The sequence below is a fragment of the Notamacropus eugenii genome, chromosome 3 (genome assembly GCF_028372415.1).
Source record: "Notamacropus eugenii isolate mMacEug1 chromosome 3, mMacEug1.pri_v2, whole genome shotgun sequence".
Lineage (NCBI taxonomy): Eukaryota > Metazoa > Chordata > Mammalia > Diprotodontia > Macropodidae > Notamacropus > Notamacropus eugenii.
In genome coordinates this window covers 17,375,558-17,383,119 of record NC_092874.1, presented here as the reverse complement: position 1 = coordinate 17,383,119, position 7,562 = coordinate 17,375,558, and the positions used below count along the sequence as shown (strand labels likewise).

Sequence of the window (7,562 nt, the reverse complement as noted above, 5' to 3'; positions counted from 1 at the left end):
TTCTTGGCAAAGATACTGGAGCGGTCTGCCATTTCCTTCTCCAACTCCTTTTGCAGATGAGGAAACTGAGGCGAACAGGATGATGTGTCTAGCCTAGGGTCACACAGCTAGTACGTATCTGAGACCAGATCTGAACTCAGAGCTTACTGACTCCAGACCTGACATTCCATCCATTGAGCCATCAGGCCACCTAGCTCATATTAGGTGCTTAATATATACTTGCTGTTTAAATAATTTGATCAAAAATCCACTATGCAAATATGTATACCAAAAATCAATATGAATAATGTTCAATCAAGAAACATTTATAAAGCTTAACGCTGCTTAATTCCAGTGCCTTCCCCCTATTATTTCTTATTTATTCTCTATATTGCTTGTTTTGTATATATTTATTTGCAGGGTGACCTCTCTTCCCATTAGATTGTAAACTCCTTGAGGGCTGACACTGTCTTTTGCCTCTTTTTGTATCACCAGTGCTTAGCACGGTGCCAGAAACATAAGAGGCACTTACCAAATGTTAATTGAATGGAATCTAAGCACCTGTGCTAGCACAGTGATACATAAGCACAAATAAAATACTTCCTTCCCTCAAGGAGACAAATATATGGTCTAAGGTCTTGGGCATCTCCTTGAACGCAAAGGATGTTGGTAAGAAATGCGTTGCTATTGTACTTTTTTTATATGTTGCCTTTTGTCTGGACACAGTCAATATGTCCTAACAAACTCTCAAAGAAATCTCGATACTAAGCATATTCCACAAAGAAAAAATCTACTTTGTAACTCAAACAGTAAGGTCTTGACACTAAGTTTGTAAGTGGCCAGAATTTTGTTGCCTCTTCATGTTGATTTCCTTTCCTTTGTTGAAGTCACCACATCCATTATTCTGCCAACTCTGCTTTCTTCACTCTGAATCAGTTCAAGCATCATCCCAGGTTTCTCTGAACTCTTCATGGTTACCATTCCTTTTGGCCCATAATATTTCATCACATTGAAATGCCATAGGCATAATTTGTTCAGCCATGCACCAACCATTTTTTGTTTCCAGTGGTTTTTTTGTTTTTATCACAAATAATACTACTATGAATGTGTGTACATATATTTTCTTGCTTATCAGTAACTTCTTTGGGATATAGTCACAAAATTATAGAACTTTAGACTAGAAGGAAGCTCAGTAGCTTCCTATTCCAAGTCATACCCAAAAAGAAAGTCCTTCTATAACAGAACTAACCCAAGAAGATAGAACATTAGACCAGATATTCCCTCCAGAAGTGCATAGAGCCTGGCTCTAACAAATAGTCTGAAGCCAAGAAGTAGGCTAGAAGCATGAATAACATACAAAAAGAAGCCCACCATGAGGAGCAGTTATAGTGACAGGGACATGAAAGACACAAACCTAAAAAGAGAATGGCTACAAAATATCTACAAGCAAAGCCTCAAAGGAAAACACAGCTTAGACACAAGTTCAACTAGAATTTCTGGAAGAGATAAAGCAAGATCTTTAAAAAAAAAAAAAAGTTAAAATGAAATGAGAGCACTAAAGGAAAAACTGGAAAAGAAATAAGAGTTATGGAAGAAAGGATTAGGAACAGAATAAGCAACTTGGTCCAAGAAGTAGAAAACTTTGTAAAATATTTTTTAAATGACCAAATCTTTAAGAAAATATCTAAAAAATGGAGGGAGTAGGGAACATTTAAGATAATTCCAAATATATGGCATGACAGTATTTCTATTTTATTCATAAAAGTTGAAGGAAAAATGCAACATTAGATAATCATTAACATTTGAAAACTTGCCTGTGGTCTTGGGCAAAACAAAAGATTCCTGTTTCACCTTTCAGGATTAAGATACTGAAAGTTTCCCAGATGACTTTGGTAATTATCTCTGCTAAGACCAGTGAGATCTCTCTGGATTTTAAAAATGGGGAACTCCTCTTTTTCCAGTTTATTTTTTCAATTATCAAGCATTTTTTTTCCTCCCTCCAACTGCCACTCCTGAAAGAAATAAGTAAGAAAAAAGGAACCCTTGTAACAATAAGAATAATCAAGAAAAATAAACTCCCATCTTGTCCATGTCCTCACTCTGTATTTTAGTCCCTCACCTCTTTATTAGGAGGTGGGTAGCATTCTTCATCATGGCTCCTCATTGAGTTAATCAAGAATTCTTAAGTCTTCTTACAGTGCTGTTGCTAGCCCATTTATTCTTTGGGGAATGGCTCTTCTTCTTATACATCTGAATCAAGTAGTGGAACTGCTCAGAAATCCCATACAACACATTCCAAAAGTTTTTCACCCATTGCTGGACAATGGAATGTTTTCTTTCTTCTTATCCAAAGTATTATGTTGACACATACTTATTAACAGTTGAAAGGCACCTCAGCCCTAGAGGTCCACAACCTTTTCCAATAAAAAGATTCTCCTCAAATTTCACAGATCTCCCTCCACCCCCAATTTTACATGTAAGGAGAGGAGAATTAAATAAAGATTGGGTCAGTACTTACTTGATGTGCACAAGGACAGATGGATCACTTAAGTAGACCTGGAGGCAGATAGAATTTGAATTTAAGAACAATGGTGTTCAAATCCTTCCTCAGATACTTGTTAGTTTTGGGACCCTGGGTGAGTCACTTTTGCCCTCTCATCCTCAGTTTCCTCATCTGTAAAATTAAAGGGTTGGACTTAATGACCTCTAGTGTCCCTTCCAGTGGTATCATGGTTAGAGCATAGGACCAGAGTCACAAAGTTATTTTTCAGTTGTATCCAACTCTTTGTGACCCCTGTTAGGGGTTTTCTTGGCAAAGGTGCTGGAGTCATTTACCGTTTCCTTCTCCAGCTCATTTTATAGATGAAGAAACTGAAGGAAATAGGGTGAAGTGACTTGTCCAGGGTCATACAGCTACTAAGTGTCTGAGACCAGATTTGTACTCAGGAAGAGTCTTCCTGACTCTAGGGCTGCACTCTATTCATTGCGCCCCCTAGCTGCTGCAGAGTCGAGAAGACCTGATTTCAAATTTAGCCTTAATAGCTATGCAAGCTGAACAAGTCACTTAACCTCTGACTCCCTCAGTTTCTTCACCTATAAAATGAGGGGAATTGGACTTCATTGCCTCTGAGGTCCCTTTCAGCTCTAAATCTATGGTCCTTAGGGTCCCTTAAAATAGCTTTACAGGCCCATAGAACCACTGACATTCATCCTCTTCGTTTTATTCATGGATAGATGGAGGACCTGCAGGATTAAGTGAATCGATGGGTCCACAGTCATAAACAGTAGGTAAGAAGTGGCCAATACAAATTCCTCGATGACAAAATGAGTGTTCCTGCCATTGCACCCCAATAAGATAAATCTGAAGGAAATGAGTCACGTTAAATTATAAGCTCCTTGGGGGCAGGGACTGTCTTTGGTTTCTTTTTATATTCCCAACACTAGGCATGGTGCCTGGCCCAGGAAGGAGCTTAACAAAGATTGATTGAAATAGGAAAGGGTCCCACATATACATAAATATTTATAGCATCTCTCTTTGTGGTGACCAAGAACTGGAAATCAAAGGGATGCCCATCAACTGGGGAATGGCTGAACAAGTTGTAGTATATGAACGTAATGGAATACTATTGTGCTATAAGAAGTGAGGAACAGGTAGTGCCATACCAATTAAACTATCAGACAACTACTTTCTAGAGCTGGATAAAATAATATCAAAATTCATTTGGAAAAACAAAAGGTCCAGAATATCAAAGGGACTAATGAAAAGAAATGCCTGGGAAGGTGGCCTAGCGCTACCAGACCTTAAACTGTACTATAAAGCAGCAATTATCAAAACCACTTGGTATTGGCTAAGAAACAGAGAGGTAGACAAGTGGAATAGACTTGGCACTCAAGATGCAGTAGGCAAGGAATATAGCAACCTTCTGTTTGATAAACCCAAGGACCCCAGCTTCTGGGATAAGAACTCATTGTTTGATAAAAATTGCTGGGAAAACTGGATAACAGTGTGGCGGAAATTAGGCATAGACCCATACCTGACACCGTACACAAGAATAAAGTCCAAATGGGTACATGATTTAGGTATAAAGATTGATACCATGAATAAACTGGAGAAGCAAGGAATAGTGTATTTATCAGATCTATGGAGAAGGGAAGAATTCTTTACTAAAGGAGAGATAGAATGCATTATGAAATGCAAAATGGATAACTTTGATTACATTAAACTGAGAAGTTTTTGCACAACCAAACCCAATGCAACCAAAATTCGGAGGGATGTAGTAAATTGGGAAAAAATTTTTACAGCTAAGCTCAGGGATAAAGGTCTCATTTCTAGAATATATAGAGAACTGACCCAAATGTATAATCATACAAGTCATTCCCCAATTGATAAATGGTCAAAGGATATGAACAGGCAATTTTCAGAGGAAGAAATTAAAGCTATCTATAATCATATGAAAAAATGCTCTAAATCACTATTGGTTAGAGAGATGCAAATCAAAACAACTCTGAGGTACCACATCACACCTATAAGATTGGCAAACATGACAGAACAAGAAAATGATAAATGCTGGAGAGGATGTGGGAGAGTTGGAACACTAATTCATTGTTGGTGGAGCTGTGAGCGCATCCAACCATTCTGGAGAGCAATTTGGAACTATGCCCAAAGGGCTACAAAAATGTGCATACCCTTTGACCCAGCAATATCGCTACTAGGACTATATCCCCAAGAGATCATAAAAATGGGAAAGGGTCCCACATGTACAAAAATATTTATAGCAGCACTCTATGTAGTTGCCAAAAACTGGAAGTCAGGGGGATGTCCATCAATTGGGGAATGGCTGAATAAATTATGGTATATGAATGTAATGGAGTACTATTGTGCCATAAGAAATGATGAACAAGAAGACTTCAGAGAGGCCTGGAAGGACTTATATGACCTGATGCTGAGTGAAAGGAGCAGAACCAGGAGAACTTTATGCACAGCAACAACCACAGTGTGTGAGAGTTTTTTCTGGTAGACTTAGATTTTTGTAATAACACAAGAACTTCTGAAAAAAAAAAAAATCCCAATGGTGGACCTCAAGGCAAAATGCCTTCCACACTCAGAGAGAGAAATATGGAAGTCACTCACATAATGTAGCAGATCATGTTTGTGTATGTGTACCTGTTTGTGTATCATGTTCTGATTTGTTATACGGATTCTTTCATTTATCTTAGTCTGACTACATAGCATGACTATAGTGAAAATATACTCAATAGGAAAGTATATGTAGAATCTATACAGAATTGTATGCAGTCGTGGGGAGGGAGGGAGGTAAAGGGGGGTGGGTGGGGAGGGATAAAATCGCAATTGTATGGCAGAGATTGTTAAACATTAAAAAAATAATAAAAAAAAAAAAGAAGTGAGGAACAGGAAGACTTCAGAGAGGCCTGGAAAGACCTATATGAACTGATGCTGAGTGAAAGGAGCAGAACCAGGAGAACTTTGTACTCAGCAACAACCACAGTATGTGCGGAATTTTGCTGCTAGACTTAGCTCTTCACAGCAATGCAAGGACCTAAAAAATTCCCAAAGGACTCTTGAAGCAAAATCCCTTCCACATCCTGAGAAAGAACTATGGAATTGGATGGCAGAATGAAGCAGACCATTTTCTCTTGTGTTATGTTTTGTTTTGTTTTCATGGTTTCTCCCATTCATTTTAATTCTTCTATGCAACATGACTAAGGTGAAAATGTATTTAATAAGAATGCATGTGTAGAACCTATATAAGATTGCATGCAGTCTCAGGGAAGGCGTGGGGAGGGAAAAGGAAAAAAGAGGGATATTTGGAAATGATTGTAGAAAACTGAAAACAAATAAATTAATTTTTTAAAAAAGATTGATTGATTTAAATTATTGACATGGATGCCATGTGATACTGAACACCATCTGTACCGCTCTAACAATCAGGAAAATATTTAATCTTTCTCTGAAGGTGCCCTGCAGTGTTTTGTGCTAGAGTTTACTTTGAAAAGAAGTATCATCCTCTGACTTGTCTCTCTTGCATTAGAAGCCTGGCTCTATTTCTGAAGCCTCCTTCTCACCACTGGCCACATGGAGAAGCACATTTAGGGTTTGAGTTGTGATGGATGGAGGTGGTGGTGGTTGGTGTTACTGCTGCTTCTACAGCAGTTTGGAGACTAAGTCTCCCAATTTCCCAGTCTGGTAATTCAGCAGCCACCCCTGGATTTCACTGTGTTTTCTTGGGGGGGATGTAAAACATCCTGTGGGCTTTGATCTGCCCCATTTCTCCCCTGCTTAGGCAACCTGGTGCTCACTACCCTCCTAGAGACTTGACATATTAGTGCTAGATTTGGATAAGACTCCATATTGGCTTTGGGCCTACTATAGCTCAGACCTGAGTTTAGATAATCCACCAGCCTCAGCAGGGATTACCCAGGGACATCATCATGCCAAGTGAGGTTGGGTTTTTTAGAAGCTATGATCATCGCACTGCAAAGGAGATTAGAGATCTCTGGGTCCAGCTCCCTCATTTGACATATGAGGAAATAGACTCACATAGAAGGCGCAACCCTGACTGGAAGTGGAGAAAGAAGATCAGTTGACCTCAAACTTTTATATCATAAAATAAGAGTTCAGAGTCATCTGCTTCTCCCTTCTGCCCCATCCTAAATTCTTTCTCTCCTATCCCTGCCTTCTCTTCCCTTACCTAACCTGGGAGCAGGTCTCCTCTCCTGAAGAAAGAAAAAGTTGCAGAGAATTGATCCCAAGATATTAATTAGACAGTGTTAGGTAAAAGAAATTGACATTTCTATAGCTCACCAATGTTTGCACACGCATTTTATAGATGATGAAACAGAGACTCAGAGAGGTTAATGGCTAACCCAGAATCACACAGATTAAGTGTCAGAGGCACGATCTGAACCCAAGTGCTCCTAACTCTAAGCTATTATTGGATCCATGAAACTATAAATTTTGAAAAGCAGGATTTGGCTGTACCTGTATTTGGGTTGAATTGGGGGTGTGGGGTTGGAAATTTCTGTGTGTCTGTAACCTTCTCCCAAGCAGAGCCCTATCTTTTATTTCTTTTGTAGCTGTCCAGAGGTCCTAGACCACCAGTTTATGACCACACCACCCCTGAGCCCTTTCCTCCTCAGACCCCACCTAGTACCAAGAGCCATGCTGTGTGGCAATCAGAGAAGATTAAATATGTGTGTGTGTGTGTGTATGATTTTTTAAAAGGTAATTTAAAAAAACCCACACCTCCTCCCTCCTCTAAAAAGCCCATGAGATGTTAGTGATTATGGCCAATCAGACTGGGTATATTCCCCAATACCCAGTATGTCTCTTCTCCTCCCATACATACAGGTGAACCATGTTTGCACCCACGTACACACACACACACACACACACACACACACACACACACACACACACACACACACACACACACTCTGTACCAAGTGGGTGAAGTAGGAATAATAAAATGGCACACCATTGCCCCAGCGGAGCACCAAGGACAGAACCGTGGGGAATACCTTCCCAGAGGGGTCAGATGAGGCAGGGGAGGAGGAGTTAGAAA

General features: G+C 39.5%; 1 long non-coding RNA gene across 1 annotated transcript; it reads right to left on the bottom strand.

Annotated features, from left to right (window-relative positions):
• Positions 1 to 1,764: 1,764 nt before the first annotated feature.
• On the bottom strand, positions 1,765 to 2,647 carry LOC140531081 (uncharacterized). Its single transcript, XR_011976265.1, has 3 exons — positions 2,498 to 2,647; positions 2,099 to 2,229; positions 1,765 to 1,991 (listed from the first exon to the last, which is right to left on the bottom strand). It is a non-coding gene; the product is annotated as an uncharacterized lncRNA (long non-coding RNA).
• Positions 2,648 to 7,562: the final 4,915 nt, after the last annotated feature.